Raw genomic sequence first — 22,544 nt, 5'->3', positions numbered from 1 at the left:
TTCATTCTTGAGAAATCATCAAAATCAATAACCATTTATAGATGACAGATCGTAAGTGATAACTCTTCTTGAAAACCAAACATTTTTAGAAGAGTCAACAAGGTAGAAAAATCAAAGGTTTTAGTAGTACATCTCCACTTGCAGTGAAGAAGTATATGGTGAAGTATGGTGACACTGGAAATAGGGCACTAATTTGGGAATTTGGGGTAGCAGTAGCCAGAACCTCAGAATGAATCAATGGAATCAATGTTTCTGGGGGAAGACATAAATTGGAAGAACAAAAAATTCAAGATTTTATGTTTATAAGGGAGGCTAATTAGTAGTTTGCTAAAATGTTCTTCATAAAGCACCCAGCTCAGAATCAAAAGAGACCCATAGCCCTCATTTACCTCATGTACTGGAGGCTACTGATACCTACAAAAAGAAGCTAATAATTGAGAAGGGTCAAAGTGGATCAGATCAGTTTGCACAAGACTCAGGCAAAATGAGGAAAAAGAAGTATCTACTGAATTTGGCAACACGTAAGTCACAGATGACTTGATAACAGCAGTTTCAGTGATGTGATGAGGGTAGAAGCCCCGGAGCAGGTGGAACAGTGTGGGGTTAACAATTCTTTCAAGAAGTTTTTCTAGAAAGGGGAGCAAAGAAACGAGATGTTCCTGGAAGGGTATCTAAGGACAACTGAGGTTTATTTTTTAAAAATAGAGATGGGATCTTGCTATGTTGGCCAGGCTGGTCTTGAACTCCTGAGCTCAAGTATCCTCCCTCCTCCCTCCTTGTCGATGGCCTCCCAAAGGGAATTGAGGATCTTTTGTTTGTTTGTTTGTTTGTTTGTTTTGGTACGGAGTCTCACTCTGTCGCCCAGGCTGGAGTGCAGTGGCATGATCTCAGCTCACTGCAGCCTCTGCCTCGCAGGTTCAAGCAATTCTACTGCCTCAGCCTCCCGAGTAGCTGGCATTACAGGTGCCTGCCACCACACCTGGCTAATTTTTGTATTTTATTTCAGGCTAGGCTGGTCTTGAACTCCTGACCTCAAGTGATCTGCCTGCCTTGGCCTCCGAAAGTACTGGGATTGCAGGTGTGAGCCACCGCGCCCAGCTGGAACTGAGGATCTTTTTACCAATAGGGTTTTTTAAAGGATGATAGTTTAAGGCCGGGCACAGCGATGCGCACCTGTAATCCCAGCACTTTGGAAGGCTGAGGCGGGTGGATCACCTGAGGTCAGGAGTTCAAGACCAGCCTAACAAACATGGGGAAACCCTCTACTCTACTAAAAATACAAAAATACAAAAAATTAGCCAGATGTGGTGGCGTGTGCCTGTAGTCCCAACTACTCAGGAGGCTGAGGCAGGAGAATCTCTTGAATCCTAGAGGCGGAGGCTTCAGCGAGCCGAGATTGCACCACTGCATTCCAACCTGGGTGACAGAGCAAGACTCCATCTCAAAAAAAAAAAAAAAAAAAAAAGCTGGTAGTTTAAGAATTGCAAATTCCACATAATAAAGGGAGAAACTGGTGATCTATGAAAGCGGGGACAATTGCAAGAGTGATGCCCTTGAGAAAACAAGAGAAGACAGAATCCAGAGCATGACTGCTTTGATAGAGCGATGGCATTTGAATTATATCAAGTGGAAGAACAGGAAATATCAACACAGTGTAGAAAGATTTGGTGGTTAGAAGAATAGAGTTCCTGTTTAGTTGCTTACGTTTTTTCAGTAAAGTATGTGAGAGTGGGGCCAATGAGGAAGGGTTTATGTTCCACAGTATTTATCTTAGAAAAAAAAAGGAAAGGGAAAAAAAGGAAAGGAAAAAAAGAGGAAGGTTGAAATTTTTAGGAAAAAAAAAGATATAAAATAGTTGACTCAGAGAGTAAAATATTGATCTTACTAGGAAAACCTTTTAGGATTATGGAACAGATATACAGTGTTTGTTTCAGCTTTGTGGTCATAAATTTAAGGCACTGTGCCAGTGTTCAGCTGCTCTGGTGCAGGCCCAGAGAAGTTATACTCAGCTGGGCAAGTGAGTATAAATGTAGTACAATTGCTTTTCATAATGATGACCAGGACATCAAAGGTGGATAAGGGAGAAAATGAACATAGAATAGACATAAGAGTTAAAAAAAAAAAAAAGCAGTGAGGTTGGTGGGTTGAGGACCCCAGGTGTCAGATGGGAGGCTATCTGGATAAAAATGAGGACACCAGTCAGGATGGAGATGAAGACAGTGAGCTAGGAGTCAAGTCTTCAGTGAATGAGGGGTGTGACTGGGTGATCATTAGAATGTAGACACGAAGAGGTGGGGCTTTTGAAGAAGGAGGATAGTTTGAAAGTGATGATGTGAGGCCTTGCACTGTGGCTCATGGCTGTAATCTCAGCACTTTGGGAGGCCGAGACTGGAAGATCACGAGGTCAGGAGATCGAGACCATCCTGGCCAACATAGTGAAACCCCGTCTCTATTAAAAATACAAAAATTAGCTGGGTCTGGTGGTGTCTGCCTGTAATCCCAGCTACTTGGGAGGCTGAGGCAGAAGAATCGCTTGAGCCAGGGAGCCAGAGGTTGCAGTGAGCCGAGATCGCGCCACTGCACTACAGCCTGGCGACAGAGTGAGACTCTGTCTCGGAAAAAAAAAAAAAAAAAGAATTCCATACCAGAAATTTAAGGCACTTTTCCAGTGTTTAGCTGCTCTGCTGCAGGCTCAGAGAAGGTCTGGAGTTAAACTGGGGAATCTTTTGTTGTGTTTTAAAATCCTATTAAAAAATCTAAGTGCCTGTAATCCCAGCACTTTGGGAGGCTGAGGTAGGTGGATCACCTGAGGTCAGGAGTTCGAGACCAGCCTGACCAACATGGTGAAACTCTGTCTCTGCTAAAACTACAAAAATTAGTTGGGCATGGTGGCGTGCGCCTGTAATCCCAGCTACTCAGGAGGATGAGACAGGAGAATTGCTTGAACCCGGGAAGTGAAGGTTACAGTGAGCTGAGATCCTGTACTATACTCCAGCCTGGGTGACTGAGACTGCATCTCAAAAACAAACCAAACAAACAAACAAACAAAAATACATATATGATTTGAAAAGGCCTGTTTCTACACTATTACATCTATTGGATTGAACATCCTCTAGTTTACTATAGGTCTTAGACCCTCTAACTTTGTCTTGACTTTAGAGATAGTAGTGGTTTTTACACTTTTTATCTCCCTCACTAGACAGTCAGCTCTTTGAGGCCAAGAGTATATTCCCATAGCTTCTCTTAAAATAATACTCACTGTGCACAAATTGTCACCTTTTGTTAAATGTGTGTGTTTACTGTAAAAACAGAGCTGGACAATAGAATGTAAGCTGAAAATCAGACCATGGAATCTGGCCTAGGTTTGGGGAATGGAGAGAATAAAGACTTGGATTTCATTCAAGTTGATTTTACTTTGGCTTACTTTTGGATGAACTAAGAAGCAGAGCAAAGAATATAAACAAGACAGAGATGCAGGAGGATAAATGTGGCTTCCCATTGCCTCCCTTGTATGTCCCAGAATACACATAAAGTTTGCCTTCTTGCCAATTCTGCACAGCAAGGTATCTACCAGGTCAAAGAGGCAGAGAATGACAGGCTCCCTGCCTTCTATATTCCCAGTTATATCAGCTCAGAAACAACTTATACTACCATATAAGGTGACCATTCTTAGACTCAGTGAACCATGCTATCCAGGTTCTGGGCCTTGAAATTCATTTGATGTCCACAGTCAGGCAGGTTCCTATTTTCTGTGGCTGCATGGCAGGGCCTAGGAATTTTTCACCTCATCTTCTTGTGTTTTTTTTTGTGGGCAGGCCTTGGAAAAACAATGAGAAATCCATATATAAAATGAAACCCACGTTATCACCAGGTGGTGTAGAATAATTATGGTTGCTATCACACAGTTTAAGATGAATTCCTAATTGCACAAATATGTATGGTATGCTTACCATGTGCTTCGCCCTAAAGATCCAAAAGTAAATAAAACTTAGGCTCTGCCTTCTGCCTCAGTACACTTGTAGTCTAGTTAAATTCATCATGCTTCTCTGTCATGACCATTTTTTAAATAGAAGGTGGACCATTTTTTAAATAGAAGCAAAGAAACAGGATACTCTGGTTGAAACTTTTTTAAAAAGTATATTATTAATTCCAGGTTGTTTAATAGCCTTTTGATCTCTTTTGGTTTTCTCCCATCTCTCCTTTCTGTTCTGTTTCCCTTAAAATAACATTCAGTGCACACACTGTTTCCATTAAACGGGTGTGTTTATTCTAAAAACAGAGCTAAGAGTTATCAACCGGCAGATTCTTCCTGCTCAGGCCTCCTTAGTCACTGAACAGTGCATGACTCGCAGAAAATGCAAAGAGGTTTGTTCTGGTTCTTAGAGGCAGAGTGCTAGGAGGGCCAACTGATAGAAACAGAACTTAATCATTTTAGGATTTCAGGAGTATCACTGTAGAAGACCAAGGGTGAATGCAGGAGTCAGCCCGTAGACTGTGTACAATCCTAAATTCCAGCCTCATCTGAAGAAAATGAACCTGTTTTCATGAAAATGCACCTTTTATATTTCTTATAAATGGGTAGCTTAATAAGTGTATGTATTTATTAATATAACTGATCCTTGATTTTGGAGATATAAAATATTCTAAAAGAATTAATTTAGCCTAGGGAACATCCTCTTAGATAATAAGTCTATAGATGGCGTCACAGTACACATGCCTCAGGGCCTTTGTACCTACTGTTTCCAAGGTTATAGCTTGCTTCCTTCAGGGCTCAGCACAAACATCATCTATTAGAGAGGTCGTAGCTGACCACCTTATATTAATAGTACCTCCCCCACAACGATTTTACTCCATCATCTTCATTCTGATTTTTCTTCATAAAACTTGTTACCAGCCGGGCATGGTGGCTCACGCCTGTAATCCCAACACTTTGGGAGGCTGAGGTGGGCAGATCACGAGGTCAAGAGATCGAGGCCATCCTGGCCAACATGGTGAAACCCCATCTCTACTAAAAATACAAAAATTAGCTGGGCATGGTGGCGAGCGCCTGTAGTCCCAGCTATTTGGGAGGCTGAGTTAGGAGAATCACTTGAACCCGGAAGGTGGAGGCTGCAGTGAGCTGAGATCGTACCACTGCACTCCAGCCTGGGGAAAGAGCGAGACTCCGTCTAAAAAAAAAAACAAAAAAACAAACAAAAAAAACAAAACCAAACTTGTTACCACCTGATATCTTATTATGGGAACATACAAATTTTGTGGGGCCTGAAGTTTTTATAATGGAGGGGGAGCACTTTTTAAAGAAACAAAATATAAAAATTGCAATTAAAAATTAAGTATGAAAGTTAATATTAAGAATGTGAAAATAAATCATAAATTGCTGGAGTCTTGGAGCTTCAGTTCTTCCTTCTAGGATTTATTTAGGCAATTTACTAGAAACGCTTATGTAAAAATGTGTAGTTGTTGCAACCTGGCTTCCACTTGCCACCTAGAACATTCTATGGCCCTCAGCAATTACCAGCTCTCTCTGGGGTATCACAGTAAATCTGACTCTGCATATTAAATATCAATTTGCTTGTTTGTTTATTGTCAGTCTGTATCAATGGAATGTCTTAAGCTTCTTGAGAGCAAAGATTTAACCTTCTATGTTGCTTTATGCCCAGTGCCCACAACAGGAGTAGGCACGGGGGTCATATTATACATGCTTGTTTAATAAATTGTATCTCTCCCCAAAAATCAACTTGGAAAAAACAATCCTTCCTCCTCTCCCATTTTAGCCACTCTGTATTGTCATAGCTCTATGCTATTGTCTTTTAGTACTATCACTGAAAAAATTAGCTTACTGCTTAGTTTTTTTTTTTTAAGACAGAGTCTCCTCTGTCACCCAGGCTGGAGTGCAGTGGCACAATATTGGCTCACTGCAACCTCCACCTCCCAGGTTTAGGCGATCTCATGCCTCAGCCTCCCAAGTAGCTAGGACTACAGGTGTGTGCCACCATGCTTGGCTAATTTTTTTGTATTTTTACTAGACATGGGGTTTCACCATGTTAGCCAGGCTGGTCTCGAACTCCTGGCCTCAGGTGATCTGCCTGCCTTGGCCTTCCAAAGTGCTGGGATCACAGGTGTGAGCTACTGCGCCTGGCCTGCTTGTTTACTTGTTATCTGCGTCCCCTACTAGAGTAGGCCATACTAAGAAAAGACAGTGTCTTGCTCCCATTTTCCCAGAGTTTTTAAAGCAGGGCACAGAGGAAGCTCTCAATAAGTATTTTTTTTGAGTAAATGAAAATAAGGCAAATAAAAAACTTTTCACGATGAAACTTGCCATGTACTGCAACTCTCCTTGTACCTGTGTTTTTATTCTATTTATCTGAAAGTTTCATTTAGGTACTCAATTATATGCTAATTTAATGAAACATAATTAAGTTTTAAAAAAAGTAAAATTATAATAATCACTTCACTTTACACCTTAGCTAAATAAGTACAAATGCATTTTGATTTGACAGAAAGATTGAGTAATTAATTTGTAACCATCTACTAACAAGATTTGAAAGATACAGGTACTTAATAGTACTTTCAGACGCGTGATTTCTGCTCTGAATTTGCACTTACCCATGATTTCTGTGACTTTAGGGAGTATCAAATAGAAAATGCCCCTGCGCACCAAGTTTTCTTCCCTGGAGGCAAAATAAAATAAATAAACTGACCAATTTCTTATATATTATTTCTGAAATATGCTATGAAGGTATTAGCAGATATTTATATATTTTTCTTTTTCTTGCACAATTTATAGCATACTATACTCACAATTCTGTACCTTGTTTTTGTTTTGTGATTCTGTTTTTTTAATATATCTTGGAGCTTACTAATATTTTTGGCTGCATAGTAGTCCATTGTGCAACAGTGTCTTATTTAAATAATCCTCTCTATGGACATTCAGATTGCTCTCAGTCTTTTGGTATTATAAACAATGCTACAATGAATAACCTTGTACACATGTAACTTCATACATATGTAAGTATGTCTGTAGGATAAACCCGTAGATGTGTGTTTGGATCTTATAGCAATAAATGACACTCCTCATCCTCACCCAAATTCTAAGCCAATTAGGAAATAAGACAAAAGAGGCAGACAGGTGATTAAAATGTCACTTCATTACTGGTGACAGCTGATGTTGAAGCATGTGGCTTACATTTGCAGATAAGAGAGCTTCCCAATTCTGGATCTCTTTCCATTTAATCATAGGCAATGTTCTTCAAACATAGGTCTCCCCATGCAGGTTTTAGGAAGATGATGGGCTGAATGGGGCCTTCCCAGCTTATTCTTTACAAATTTAACAATTAGAGGAGTCACTCCTCCTTTCTTAGGGAGAAGCAAGTGAGGAGAAGAGAGGCCAGTGGCATTAAACTAGGAGAGCTACTTAAGCCTGGAAGTACACATCAAGAAATATTCTCACCCTAACAAAATACTCTCATGTTCAAAACGGTCTTCAATTTGTAATTTTAATATATTTTTCTCAGTTGTTCACCAGAAATGTGTCAATTTACACTCCTTCCGTGAATATGCACGCAGGCATATAAGAAAAGTTAGCATAAGATAAATGTTTTTCAATTATCCTTTGTCTATTCATGTCTCACTACCTCAGAGGTTTTTCTTGAATTTTCTTACATTATTTTGAAATATAACACAGCAGAATTTTATTTTATTTTTGAGACAGAGTCTTACTCTGTCGCCCAGGCTGTAGTGGAGTAGTATGATCTTGGCTCACTGCAACCCCTGCCTCATGGGTTCAAGTGATTCTCCTGCCTCAGACTCCCAAGTAGCTGGGACTACAGGCGTGCACCACCACGCCTGGCTAATTTTTGTATTTTTAGTGGAGATGGGGTTTTGTCATGTAGGCCAGGCTGGTCTCGAACTCCTGACCTCAAGTGATCTGCTTGCCTTGGCCTCCCGAAGTGCTGGGATTACAGGTGTGAGCCACCGTGCCCGGCCCAGAATTTTAATTGTAGTTGCTTCATAGCATTTTAATGTCTGGCAGAGACTGTCAATTGTCACAGTATCCATTGCTCCCATCTTCCTGTTTGAAACCAGACTCTCTGAGCTTTCACCCGGGCCTATGGCTGTCCATCTTTGTGTGAGTCGTTGTAGCACACATGCATATAATTGTAAGGATTTTGACTTCAGCTCTGAGTGAAATGTGGAGTCATCGCAGGGATGTGAACAGAGGAGTGACATGATCATAATGTCTTATAGACTAACCCGTAACTATCTGCTCATAAGGAAAGCCTGGTAAAGTGCAAGGCACTTCTCCAATCAAAGAACTGACTGCAAAGTAGCCCCAAGACTGGAAGTAAAGCTGCTCTACAAGTTAGGGACACTAGGCCACTGGAGAACTGGGCAAGTGGCTCTCCTTTCCCTCATCTTAAATTCTTCTAAATGTTTGGGGTTGTTTTGTTGTTGTTGTTGTGGTCTTTGAGACAGGGTATTGCTCTGTCGCCCAGGCTGGAGTGCAGTGGTGTGATCTCGGCTAACTGTAGCCTCAAGCTCCTAGGCTCAGGTGACCCTCCCACCTCAGCCTCCCAAGTAGCTGGAACTACAGGTACACGCCACCATGCCCGGCTAATTTTTTGTATTGTTTGTAGAGACAGGGTTTTCCCCTGTTGTCCAGGCTGGCTTTGAAATCCTGGCCTCAAGCAGTCCACACATTTGGGCCTCCCAAAGTGGTGACTAGCCATGAGCCACTGTGCCTGACCTAAATATTTGGTTTTTACAGACAAGAAAGGGGACAGAAACGGGAAGGAGACTGATGGTTTCCAATACTGATTTTATGAGCCAGGATGCTGTGCAACTTCCACAGATGTTTTGTTATATTTTTGCAGTTGTTTTCTTGTCAAACTTTGAGCTTCCTCATTGAACAAAAATTTCAAAGTTTCATTTCATCCATTGTAATGGCCAATAACTTCTTTATAATTTATGGAATAAAAGCACAGAACTTCATAGAAGGTGGATGTCACTATGGAAAGATGTCCAGTTAGAACTACTTTTAAATATATTACGGCTACGCAAGATGAAAAACTCAAATAGGGAATACAAAGCTACAAAATACACCTGAAGACTACAGTTGTATCCAGCCAAGACAGTAATGATAATTTCTGCTTTCTTTCTTTTATTTCCTTTCATTCTTTCTTTTTTTTTTTTTTTTTTAGAGAGAAGGTCTTGCTCTATCACCCAGGCTGGAGTGCAGTGGCACAATCATAGCTCACTGCAGCCTACACCCCCTGAGCTCACGTAATCCTCCCACCTCAGCCTCCTGAATAGCTAGGACTACAGGTGTGCACCATCACACCTGGCTAATGTTTAATTTTTTTTTTTTTTTTGAGGTGGAGTCTTGCTCTGTCACCCAGGCTGGAGTGCAATGGTGCAATCTCAGCTCACTGCAACCTCCGCCTCCAGGGTTCAAGCGATTCTCCTGCCTCAGCCTCCCGAGTAGCTGGGATTACAGGCATGCACCATCACGCTCAGCTAATTTTTGTATTTTTAGTAGAGACGGGGTTTCCTCATGTTGGCCAGGCTGGTCTCAAACTCCTGACCTCAAGTCATCTGCCCGCCTCGGCCTCCCAAAGTGCTGAGATTACAGGTGTGAGCCACTGAGCCCAGTCTACTAAATTTTTTTTTTTTTAAGGATGGGATCTCATTATATTGCCCAGCCTGGTGTCAAACTCCTGGCCTCAAGTAATCCTCCTGCCTTGCCTCTCAAAATGCTGAGATTACAGGCATGAGCCACCACACCCAGCCAGTAATGATCATTTCTATTGGTCACAACTTTGGTTTAAATTTTCTAGTAACTTTTTTTATAATCACAAAAAAAAGTATTATGACAAAAAACTTGGAACTCATAAAAGTATTAGTTAATTGAACTAGAAAAATAAGCCATGGCAATGAGCAGAATGGGGAGAAGCTTGTAACTCTGATCACAAGAAAGGTGGTCATTTTTAAAAAATATAAATGGTTCCTATAAACCAAGAAGAAAATCTCAGCAATCCAAAGGGAAAACTTCTGAATGGAATAGGCACACAAAAGATAAGATAGTTCACTCAAAAAGAAAGATGAGGATGCTAAGCAATACATTCAAAACTAAACCAAAGTAAGATACCAGTGGCACAAACCAAACACTTTGCTGACACTGTGGGATAGGCTATGGCAAATTCATTGCTTATGAGGGTATAAATTAATACATCTTCTTTGGATTTTAATTTCTCAATAGCTCTAAAACTTTAAAAGAACCTATCCTTTGGCCTAGTGAATCCACTCTAAAAAACTATCTCACAGATATGGTTCCTGTGTATAGGTTAAATAAAAGACATTCATTCACTGAGCACTATTTATAAAAGCAAATGACTAAACAATCTATGAGTCCATCAATAAGATTCTGGTGAAATTATGTTTCATCTACACATTGGAAAAGTATAGAGCAGTTAAAAAATAAGATAAATTTATATGCACTGACATGTTCAAATCCTCTGCTACCATAGATGAAAAATATAATCTGCACATGAGTAGTACAATATTTATGAAAAAGGTATATTTGCTATATCTTTGATATGGATGTATTGCATAGAAAGGGCTTGTAAGGATGTAGACCCACTTTTTAACATTTCCTTTAAGAGGAATGGGATAAAGAGGTTTAGATTTTTTTCCCCACTTTTCATTCTATACTTCTTTCACAAGGAGAATGTATGTACATGTTACATTTGTGGATAGAGAATAAAAATAATAACTAAGTTAAGTGTATCAGGTTCACAAAAGCGTTACCTGAAACTGCTACTGGGTGAACCCCAAGAAAGGTAATATCTGTCACTCAGGACATGTGGAATTTCTATGGCATTTGTGTATGAGAGAAACACCAAATTCTCCCAATAAATTGCGAGTCCCGTAGGATAAGCACACATCTGATGACCCTGAAGAAGCGTTCCTTGTGTTTGCTGAACCCCTGAGAACCCAGGCACGCCTCAAACACATTTAAGATTCGTTGGGCATCCGGGCCAGCCACGTGCTCCCAACGCCGCCTTCGGGTCGGGGCGCGCAGCCAGAGCTCAAACAGACTCCCCTAGAATGCCTCCAGGAAACCGTCGGGTGGGGCGGAGATCTGCTCCCCGCAGCGGCTTTTTCACCTGCTGTCCCGCCTGTGCTTCCTGGAAATGAGTTTCTGTTCCTCTAAGGTCGTGGGGCAGCCGGACCCGAGCCTGGGGCGAAGCGGGAGCTGAAGCTGGCGCCCAGGAAGAGGGACTGGGCGACTAGCCAGAGTCGGGCCGGGAGTCCGAGCGGGTCGGTCAGAGTCGGAGGGGAAGCCGGAGCGCTCTGGTTCCGGGTCGGTGGAGGTCCCGGGGTGGGACCAAGGACCGAATCGAGGCCGGTCTGGGCGTCAGGGCAGCCCTCGGAGCGGCGACCGTTGCTGGAGAAGGGGCCGCAGCCACCCCGGCGTGGGTTGGAAGGACGCACCCCTGCTGGGGCGAAACCCCGAATCTGTAGCCGTCTGCCCGCGACTGCCACGCCGACCGCCTGAAAGGGCCGCTGTCCCTCGCCTTCCAGTGGCTGGGATGGTGGTGGGCACCCCTGATCTTCCTCTGGCGCCCATGATGCTGCCGGCCGCGCTGGGCTCCGGCTTCCTTTACCTGCCCGAGGACGAAGAAGGTCTGGAGGAGCCGTGCGCCCAGGGGAGCCCGGCCAAGGCTGAGTGGGCTTCATGCGGGGCCATTTCACCACCACCGACTCCTACCGCTTCTCCAGGAGGAGCCCCGAGGCCAATTTCGCCTCCATTTTGGTGGTCTCCCACAGCGACTTATAGCTGGGACCAGATACCTTTGCCGAAGTTGGTAAATTGGGCAGTGTGATGCAAGATCTGCAGGTCCCAAGGGGAAACGAAAGCCACATCCAGTACCAGCAGGTGTCCCTGAGGCACCAGACGCTCTGTGCGACCCCAACCCGCTCCTGGATGCCTGGCAGGTGGACAAAACGCTTGACCTGAGCAGCATCACCTTCCCCATCTACAACCACAGCGGGCATCTTGTCTTCCTGACCGGCTTCTTTGGAGGACACATCTTGGGGGACAGCCTGGGAATGGGCCAGTTACTTCTGCAGGCCAAAGCCATGTGGCTGCTGTACTGCCTGAAGACCCAGCACCGGAGGACAACGTGCAGAGCAAGCAGTGGCTCACCCATTTCCTCCACCAATTTAACAATATTAACAACAGTCTGGCCATGAAGAAAATTGAGGTACCTGGCGGTTCAGGTTTACAAAGAGGCCAAGAGAAGGTGGGAGGGATGAGGAAGACTTGCTCCCAGAACCGTAACAAAAGCACCGCATGACTACTTCAAGGGGTCCTTGCCTCAAAGCCGGGTTTGCTTTACTGTATTTGGCACTTAATCCAACTCTTATTAACACCGACGGATGCCAGGAATCGTGAATTCTTGGTAACATTCAAGTCGGTAACACAAATCCTGTGTCCACCAGATGGGGCTGTTCAGCACAGACACTGATCTTCATGTTTAATTTTGGGGTTTGGTTTCTTATCATATTACAGTGCTTTGAAATTCTACTTTTAGTTGACGTCTTCACTGGTTTTGGGGAGCCCCCAAAACTTGCTTGGAGCTCGCTGAGTTTTTTTTTTGTTTTTTTTTTTTTTGGCAGGTGGTCCACTTCACATTGCTTTCAGACAACTGCAATTTGAGGCAGCTTCTATGACAGTGATCCCTTTGTTTCACCTGGCATACATTCTAATCATACTATTTGCAGTCACATCATGCTATTGTTGCTGCAAGTTCTGGATCAAAAGTATCATCTGTGAACCTCAAGAGCAGGGGGGACTTGCCCACCCCACCCTCACGAAGATGAGGATCTTCAGGGTGGTCAGCATGTCCTCGTCCTTCCTGACCCTGCTCCACTCTGAGCCCAGCTGGCCGCCCTGGAGTCCGCTTCTGAACCCTTCAGCAGCTCTAATAATTTCATAAACCAGTTGTATGCTATCATTTTAGTGAGGCTGAGTAAATGTTTGGATTAATGGGGCTTCTTATTAACTGTGTGCAATTCCTGCCCCAAACTTTCTTAGAGAAGTTTCTTCTTGTTCAAGAAGACAAAGGTTATGGGCTCCATTACCTTGTCTTCCTAACTTCTTTCAAAAGCAGATATAAAAGGGAATAGACATGTTTTTAAGCCAATAACTTTGTGTTAAAAATACTGGAAAATACTTTTCTTTTGTGTGTGTGTGTCGATTGGACCTCCTAACATGTTGACAAGCAAAAATGTTATATGGAAGAGCCTTTCTAAAAGCTGAACCTCTGAGAATAAATGCCTTATACTAGGAATTGGGGAAGAGAAAAGCAGAAGGAAGTTCTAACAAAGACCATGTTTCAAAGACTTTCAGAAATTATGAAGGACACCTCTCTGAAAAGTACTCCAGTATGATGTTCCTTGAAATGGATATGGCTGTCAGGATGTTGCTTCAGAGTGTGAAGTCAAATGCATGCTAACCTTCCAGTTTTGTTTTTGTTTTGTTTTGTTTGACACAGGGTCCCTGTCACCCAGGCTGGAGTGCAGTGGCACAATCTTGGCTCACTACAATCTCTGCCTCCAAGGCTTAAGCAATCCTCCCACCTCAGCTTCCCAAGTAGCTTGAACTACAGGTGTGCACCACCATGCCTGGCTAATTTTTGTATTTTTAGTAGATATGGGGTTTTGCCATATTGCCCAGGCTGGTCTTGAATTTCTGAGCTCAAGTGACCCATCCACCTTGGCCTCCCAAAGTGCTGGGATTACAGGTATGTGCCACCATGCCCTGCCAACCTTACAATTTTTAAAAAAGAGACAAAAGGTGGTTGAATTATCTGGAGCTAATAAGAAAAAACTTGAAGCAACCATTAATCAATCTAATCATGTTCTCTGAAAATATAACCAGCCATTGGCTATTTAAAACTTGTAATCTCCCTCTCCCTCTCCCTCTCCCTCTCCCTCTCCCTCTCCCTCTCCCTCTCCCTCTCCCTCTCCCTCTCCCTCTCCCTCTCCCTCTCCCTCTCCCTCTCCCTCTCCCTCTCCCTCTCCCTCTCCCTCTCCCTCTCCCTCTCCCTCTCCCTCTCCCTCTCCCTCTCCCTCTCCCTCTCCCTCTCCCTCTCCCTCTCCCTCTCCCTCTCCTTTCTTCGGTCTCCCGCTGTTATCGAAGCTGGACTGTACTGCCATGATCTCAGCTCGCTGCAACCTCCCTGCCTCGGGCTCCTGTGACTCTCCTGCCTCGGCCTGCCGAGTGCCTGGGATTGCAGGCACGCGCCGCCACGCCTGAATGGTTTTTGTATTTTTGGTGGAGACGGGGTTTCACCGTGTTGACCGGGCTGGTCTCCAGCTCCTGGCCTCGAGTGATCTGCCTGCCTCGGCCTCCCGAGGTGCTGGGATTGCAGACGGAGTCTCGCTAACTCAATGCTCAATGGTGCTCAGGCTGGAGTGCAGTGGTGTGATCTCGGCTGGCTGCAACCTCCACCTACCAGCCTCCTGCCTTGGCCTCTTAAAGTGCTAAGATTACAGCCTCTGCCCCGCCGCCACCCCGTCTAGGAAGTGAGGAGCATCTCTGCCTGGCCGCCCATCGTCTGGGATGTGAGGAGCCCCTCTGCCCGGCCGCCCTGTCTGGGAAGTGAGGAGCGCCTCTGCCCGGCCGCCCATCGTCTGGGATGTGAGGAGCGCCTCTGCCCGGCTGCCACCCCATCTGGGAGGAAGTGAGGAGCGCCTCTGCCCGGCTGCCCCGTCTGGGAGATGAGGAGCACCTCTGCCCGGCCGCCCCGTCTGGGAGGTGAGGAGCGCCTCTGCCTGGCCGCCACCCCGTCTGGGAGGAAGTGAGGAGCGCCTCTGCCCGGTTGCCCCATCTGGGAAGTGAGGAGCGCCTCTGCCTGGCCGCCACCCCGTCTGGGAAGTAAGGAGCGCCTCTGCCCGGCTGCCACCCCATATGGGAAGTGAGGAGCGCCTCTGCCCAGCCACCCCTTCTGGGAGGTGAGGAGCGCCTCTGCCCAGCCGCCCCTTCTGGGAGGTGAGGAGCGCCTCTGCCCGGCCGCCCCGTCTGGGAGGTGAGGAGTGCCTCTGCCCGGCCGCCCCGTCTGGGAGGTGAGGAGCGCCTCTGCCTGGCCGCCGCCCCGTCTGGGAGGTGAGGAGCGCCTCTGCCTGGCCGCCATACCGTCTGGGAGGAAGTGAGGAGCACCTCTGCCCAGCTGCCCCATCTGGGAAGTGAGGAGCGCCTCTACCCGGCTCCCACCCCGTATGGGAAGTGAGGAGCGCCTCTGCCAGGCCGCCCACTCTGGGAAGTGAGGAGCGCCTCTGCCTGGCCGCCCCCTCTGGGAGGTGAGGAGCGCCTCTGCCTGGCCACTCCGGCTGGGAAGGGAGGAGCGCCTCTGCCCGGCCACCCCGTCTGGGAGGTGAGGAGCGCCTCTGCCCGGCCGCCACCCCGTCTGGGAGGAAGTGAGGAGCACCTCTGCCCGGCCGCCCCGTCTGGGAAGTGAGGAGCGCCTCTGCCCGGCCGCCACCCCGTCTGGGAGGAAGTGAGGAGCGCCTCTGCCCGGCTGCCCCATCTGGGAAGTGAGGAGCGCCTCTGCCTGGCTGCCACCCCGTATGGGAAGTGAGGAGCGCCTCTGCCCGGCCGCCCCGTCTGGGAGGTGAGGAGTGCCTCTGCCCGGCCACCCCGTCTGGGAAGTGAGGAGCGCCTCTGCCCGGCCACCCCGTCTGGGAAGTGAGGAGCGCCTCTGCCTGGCCACCACCCCGTCTGGGAGGAAGTGAGGAGCGCCTCTGCCCGGCCGCCACCCCGTATGGGAAGTGAGGAGCGCCTCTGCCCGGCCGCCCCCTCTGGGAAGTGAGGAGCGCCTCTGCCCGGCTGCCACCCCGTCTGGGAGGAAGTGAGGAGCACCTATGCCCGGCTGCCCCATCTGGGAGATGAGGAGCACCTCTGCCCGGCCGCCCCGTCTGGGAGGTGAGGAGTGCCTCTGCCTGGCCGCCACCCCGTCTGGGAGGAAGTGAGGAGCGCCTCTGCCCGGCTGCCCCATCTGGGAAGTGAGGAGCGCCTCTGCCCGGCCGCCACCCCATATGGGAAGTGAGGAGCGCCTCTGCCTGACCACTCCGTCTGGGAGGTGAGGAGCGCCTCTGCCCGGCCGTCACCCCGTCTGGGAGGAAGTGAGGAGCACCTCTGCCCGGCTGCCCCGTCTGGGAGATGAGGAGCACCTCTGCCCGGCCGCCCCGTCTGGGAGATGAGGAGCACCTCTGCCCGGCCGCCCCGTCTGGGAGGTGAGGAGCGCCTCTGCCTGGCCGCCACCCCGTCTGGGAGGAAGTGAGGAGCGCCTCTGCCCGGCTGCCCATCTGGGAAGTGAGGAGCGCCTCTGCCCGGCCGCCACCCCATATGGGAAGTGAGGAGCGCCTCTGCCTGGCCACTCCGTCTGGGAGGTGAGGAGCGCCTCTGCCCGGCCGCCCCGTCTGGGAGGTGAGGAGTGCCTCTGCCCGGCCGTCACCCCGTCTGGGAGGAAGTGAGGAGCACCTCTGCCCGGCTGCCCCGTCTGGGAGATGAGGAGCACCTCTGCCCGGCCGCCCCATCTGGGAGGTGAGGAGTGCCTCTGCCCGGCCGCCACCCCATCTGGGAGGAAGTGAGGAGCACCTCTGCCCAGCTGCCCCCTCTGGGAAGTGAGGAGCGCCTCTGCCTGGCCGTCACCCCGTCTGGGAGGAAGTGAGGAGCGCCTCTGCCTGGCTGCCCCATCTGGGAAGGGAGGAGCGCCTCTGCCCAGCCGCCACACCGTCTGGGAAGTGAGGAGCGCCTCTGCCTGGCCACCCCGTCTAGGAGGTGAGGACCACCTCTGCCCGGCCACCCCGTCTAGGAGGTGAGGACCACCTCTGCCCGGCCGCCCAGTCTGGGAAGTGAGGAGCGCCTCTGCCCGGCCGCCCAGTCTGGGAAGTGAGGAGCGCCTCTGCCCGGCCGCCCTGTCTGGGAGGTGAGGAGCGCCTCTGCCTGGCCGCCACCCCGTCTGGGAGGAAGTGAGGAGCGTCTCTGCCCGGCCGCCCGGTCTGGGAAGTGAGGAGCGCCTCTGCCCGGCCGCCCCCTCTGGGAAGTGAGGAGCGCCTCTGCCCGGCCGCCCCCTCTGGGAAGTGAGGAGCGCCTCTGCCCGGCCGCCCCGTCTGGGAGGTGAGGAGCGCCTCTGCCCGGCTGCCACCCGGTATGGGAGGAAGTGAGGAGCGCCTCTGCCTGGGCGGCCCCGTCTGGGAAGTGAGGAGCGCCTCTGCCCGGGCAGCCCCGTCTGGGAAGCGAGGAGCGCCTCTGCCCGGCCGCCCTGTCTGGGAGGTGAGGAGCGCCTCTGCCCGGCTGCCCTGTCTGGGAGGTGTACCCAACAGCTCCGAAGAGACAGCGACCATCGGGAGCGGGCCATGAGGACGATGGCGGTTTTGTTGAAGAGAAGGGGGGGAAGTGTGGGGAAAGGAAGGAGAGATCAGATTGTTGCTGTGTCTGTGTAGAAAGAGGTGGGCATAGGAGACTCCATTTTGTTCTGACTAGGAGAAATTCTTCTGCCTTGGGATGCTGTTGATCTATGGCCTTTCCCCCAGCCCCATGCTCTCTGAAACATATGCTGTGTCAACTCAGGGTTAAATGGATTAAGGGCGGTGCAAGATGTGCTTTGTTAAACAGATGCTTGAAGGCAGCATGCTCTTTAAGAGTCATCACCACTCCCTAATCTCAAGTACCCAGGGGCAGAAACACTGCAGAAGGCCGCAGGGTCCTCTGCCTAGGAAAACCAGAGACCTTTATTCATGTGTTTATCTCCTGACCTTCTCTCCACTATTATCCTATGACCCTCCCATATCCCCCTCTCCGAGAAACACCCAAGAAGGATCAATAAATACTTCATAAATTAAAAAAATAAAAAAAATAAAAAAAAAAAAAACTTGTAATTTTTTTTATTTACAATAAGTATGGAGACTATACTGCCATCTGATTATAAATGACAATAAAATATTTATTCAACCCTTTAAAAAATTTTATGAAGAACAAAATGCTCTAAACTTTCCTACTTTTAATGTATGTTTAGTATTTCTGGCTGGAATTCCATACCATTCTTTCCTTCTTACTAAAATCTCAAGTTTCAGGTGGCAGCTCGCCGGTTTCAACCTCACCTTCTCATCTGCTTTCTGATTAAAATGTTTAAGAAATCCAGCCAGGCATGGTGGCTCATGCCTGTAATCCTAGCACTTTGGGAGGCCGAGGCAGGTGGATCGCTTGAGGTCAGGAGTTCAAAACCAGCCTGGTCAACATTGTGAAACCCTGTCTCTACAAAAAATTAGCCAGGCATGGTGGCACATGCCTATAATCCCAGCTACTTGGGAAGCTAAGGCACAAGAATTGCTTGAGTCTGGGAGGTGGAGGTTGCAGTGAGCCAAGATCATACCACTGCACTCCAGCCTGGGCGACAGAGAGAGAGACTATCTCAAAACAAACAAACTAACTAACTCAATAAATAAATAAATAAAATAAAATCTGGAATTATTAAAAATTCATACCCAAACTGCATGTTGGCATTGTTATTCTAAGAATGGTGTGTGTGCATGTGTGTGTGTGTATGTGTGTGTGAGGGAGGGAGGGAGGGGGAGGGGGAGGGAGGGAGACAGAGAGAGAGAGAGAGAGAGATGTGGAATAAAGCAATGAATTATAATGTGATATCCCAGGTGACCTTGAGAACCAGAATACTTTCTGGGGGAAAAAGGGCTACCTATAGTTGTTAAGATGCTTTTACCATTTCCCTGACAATGGTAGAACCTTAAACATGTTAAATTCTAATACCCATCTCCTGCTTTTGTGTTATGTAATTTTTTTCTAATTTTTAGAATTATTTATAGTGAGCTGTATCGCCCAGGCTGGTCTCAAATTCCTGAGCTCATGCAACCCTCCTGCCTTGGCCTTTCAAAGTGCTGGGATTACAGGCACGAGCCACCACACCCAACCTGTGTTATTATGTATTTTAATTTTAGGCCTAGAGACAATTAACAATCCAGTAGCATTAAGCATCCCTAGCATCCAGACTATAGTCTTCAGTGAGAAATACCATTTCTTACTAAAAGAAACTAGTGCTGCTTAAACAAATGGTTCATTCCAGGTTTGAGGCAGGAATTGTACAAAATGGGCCAGGCGCATCTTGTTATACAAGATAGCAAAGAAGCTATCAAAAACTATTAAGATTTTAATGAAGTAGTTGGAAACAATCTGCAGACAATTCCACTGGCTCAAGATGGAATGAATCATGCATGAATAAGAGTAACTGCGGACTGAAAAAAAATGTTTAAATTAATGATTTTACAGTGATTAAATAATGATTTTTTAAAAACTTAACTGGCCGGGCACGGTGGCTCACACCTGTAATCCCAGCACTTTGGGAGGCCGAGGCGGTCAGATCACGAGGTCTAGAGATTGAGACCATCTTGGCCAACATGGTGAAACCCCACCTCTACTAAAAATACAAGAAAAATTAGCTGAGCATGGTGGTGCACACCTGTAGTCCCAGCTACTTGGGAGGCTGAGGCAGGAGAATCGTTTGAACCCGGGAGGCGGAGGTTGCAGTGAGCCGAGATCATGCCACTGCACTCCAGCCTAGCTACAGAGCAAGACTTCTTGTCTCAAAAAAAAAAATAATAAACCTAATAAATCATCTTTGGAGGACGCTAACAACTATTTTGCAAACTAGTAAATAAAGGGAAGAATCAAGCATTTAACCTGTCTTTCCTACACAAACTGTAACTCTGAGTAAACAACAACTAGTAAATGAGGGAATGTCTCTTTTTATAGAAGTATTTAAACAAATAGACCAAGAAGAGACAATAGCGGCCAGGCGCAGTGGCTCATGCCTGTAAACTCAGCACTTTGGGAGGCCGAGGCGGGCAGATCACGAGGTCAGGAGATCAAGACCATCCTGGCTAACACGGTGAAACCCTGTCTCTACTAAAAATATAAAAAATTAGCCAGGCGTGGTGGCGAGCGCCTGTAGTCCCAACTACTCAGGAGGCTGAGGCAGGAGAATGGCATGAACCCAGGAGGTGGAGCTTGCAGCGAGTTGAGATCGCGCCACTGCACTCCAGCCTGGGCGACAGAGTGAGACTCTATCTCAAAAAAAAAAAAAAAAAAAAAAAAAAAGGAAGAGACAATAGCATTGGAAATCACCATTTTGCAATCCTTAATGAATTAAGGATCTAGGATTGAGCATCTACAGCTGCTAACATCACAGACAACCAGACGTTAGGTTTTTTTTTTTTTTGAGATGGAGTATCGCTTTGTTGTCCAGGCTGGAGTGCAGCGGCATCACCTCGACTCACTGCAACCTCCACCTCCCAGGTTCAAGCGATTCTTGTGCCTCAGCCTACCGAGTAGCTGGGATTACAGGTGCCCGCCACCATGCCTGGCTAATTTTTTTGTATTTTTAGTAGAGATGGGGTTTCACCATGTTGGCCAGGATGGTCTCGAATTCCTGACCTCAAGTGATCCCAGCCTCCCAAAGTGCTGGCATTACAGGTGTGAGCCACCACGCCTGGCCCAAATGTTAGGTATCTTTTGTCAAACACATCATCACCTATGAAGTAGTCTTGACAAAAACCAAATCAAACCTGAATCTGATTAGGCCTCTAGATCTAAGTACCAACTTATAGGACATACAGAGAACAGAGGAATGTGCTAATCTACACAACATGAATCAGTAAAATACCAACACTGAAAAAGTAGGATATATGATCAAGGTTCTTCAACAAATACATTGCCAGGAGTTGAAATAAAGAAGAGATGGATAAGGAATTTATAAAATAAGAGAGCTAAAAGACAAAGCAAAGCTAAATACAGTGTTTAGAGATTTACAGTTGGGTGATGTAGTGAGTTGAATGAAAATATGTCCACGTCCTACTCCCTGGAACCTATGAATGTTACCTTAATTGGAAAAAGGATCTTTGCAGATGTAATTAAGGATCTTAAGAAAATCATCCTAGAGGCCAGGTGCGGTAGCTCACGCCTGTAATCCCAACACTTTGGGAGGCCAAGGCGGGTGGATCACGAGGTCAGGAGATCGAGACCATCCTGGCCAACATGGTGAAACCCCATCTGTACTAAAAAAATACAAAAATTACCTGGATGTGATGGCACATGCCTGTAATCCCAGCTACTCTGGAGGCTGAGGCACGAGAATCACTTGAATCCAGGAGGCAGAAGTTGCAGTGAGGTGAGATCCTGCCACTGCACTCCAGCCTGGCAACAGAGCGAGACTCCGCCTCAAAAAACAAAAGAAAAGAAAAGAAAGTCATCCTAGATTATCCTGGTGGCCCTAAATCCAACAACAAGTGTCCTTATAAGAGTTAGGCAGAGGGAGATTTGACACAGATGGAAGAGGAGGAGACAATGTGGCCAGGGAGCAGAGATTGGAGCGATGTGGCCACAAGTTAAGGAATGCTAGCAACCACAGGAGGCTGGAAAAGAATGGATTCTTCCCTAGGTCCCCCAGGGGTGCAGCCCTGCTGGCACCTCGATTTCAGACCTCTGGGCTCCAGAACTTTGGAAGAACACATTTCTGTTGCCATCTAGTTTAATTTTTTATAGCAGCCACAGGATGCTCATAATACAGGTGGATAATATCCAAGAGAAAGAAAATAATCCCCATAGTGAAGACAGAGGTTATCGATAAGGGTTTGGGAGGTACATGTGGAGGGTGTTGGGGTAGTTTGGCAAGGTATTCTCTCCTGACATGGATGCCAGTTGCAAGGTAGTTGCCCTTTAATAACTTCTTAAGCTGTACATTTGTCTCATGTGGATTTCTGTATTCATATCATATTTAACAGTAAATAAAGTTTTCAAAAAATCATACAACTAGTAAAGCTCTTATCTCAAATGTCTGCCCGTGCACAAGGATGGCCTGTGTTCTCTAGACAGGGAAGAAGGTATGACTCATTTCTTTCATGGTCAAGGTGTGAGGAGGGAAAAGCTATGAAGGGTTAGAGGAGGGCTGCAGAAACACACCTTCAGGAAACCACAAGTACCACTTTTATGTATTTATCTGTCCAGGAAAGAACTAGAAACAAGAGTTTGTCTGTGAACTTTCAAATGAAAGATGTATTTCACAAGTCTCTGCTGAAAGTGTTCACAGATTATACATGCTCAGCCTGACTTTTAAATGCCAGTGAACAAAGGTTGGGGGGTGAGTAATAATTAACTACACTCTATTAAGGCTGATGGATACAGTGCTGGTATTTCAGATTTCCCAACGAGAACCTCTGAGGTACTTGTAGGTATACAATCTTGTGGTCTGTTTTGAATTTCAAAGGTAAAAGTTGAAATGTTGGCAATCTTGTGTATCCAACGTGGCACAATTTGCAGTGACTCTTCCTAAACCAGCTCAGAACATCCTTAGGAGGCGGCCAGTTGGAATCTACAATATTCACTGGAGGTTTGAGCAGGATGCTCAACACCCAACCAGTGAGGCCCCCACAAAAAATATTATCTTTTAACTCAGAGGGCCCAAGTACGA

At 46.9% G+C, this 22,544-nt stretch overlaps 1 pseudogene; it reads left to right on the top strand.

Annotated features, from left to right (window-relative positions):
• The first annotated feature begins 484 nt into the window (after positions 1-484).
• On the top strand, positions 485-13,596 carry LOC129031568 (patched domain-containing protein 3-like; annotated as a pseudogene).
• Positions 13,597-22,544: the final 8,948 nt, after the last annotated feature.

The sequence above is a fragment of the Pongo pygmaeus genome, chromosome 11, assembly GCF_028885625.2.
Source record: "Pongo pygmaeus isolate AG05252 chromosome 11, NHGRI_mPonPyg2-v2.0_pri, whole genome shotgun sequence".
In the NCBI taxonomy this organism is placed as follows: domain Eukaryota; kingdom Metazoa; phylum Chordata; class Mammalia; order Primates; family Hominidae; genus Pongo; species Pongo pygmaeus.
Note: the sequence above shows the minus strand (reverse complement) of the source record. Positions and strands in the feature narration are given on the sequence as shown.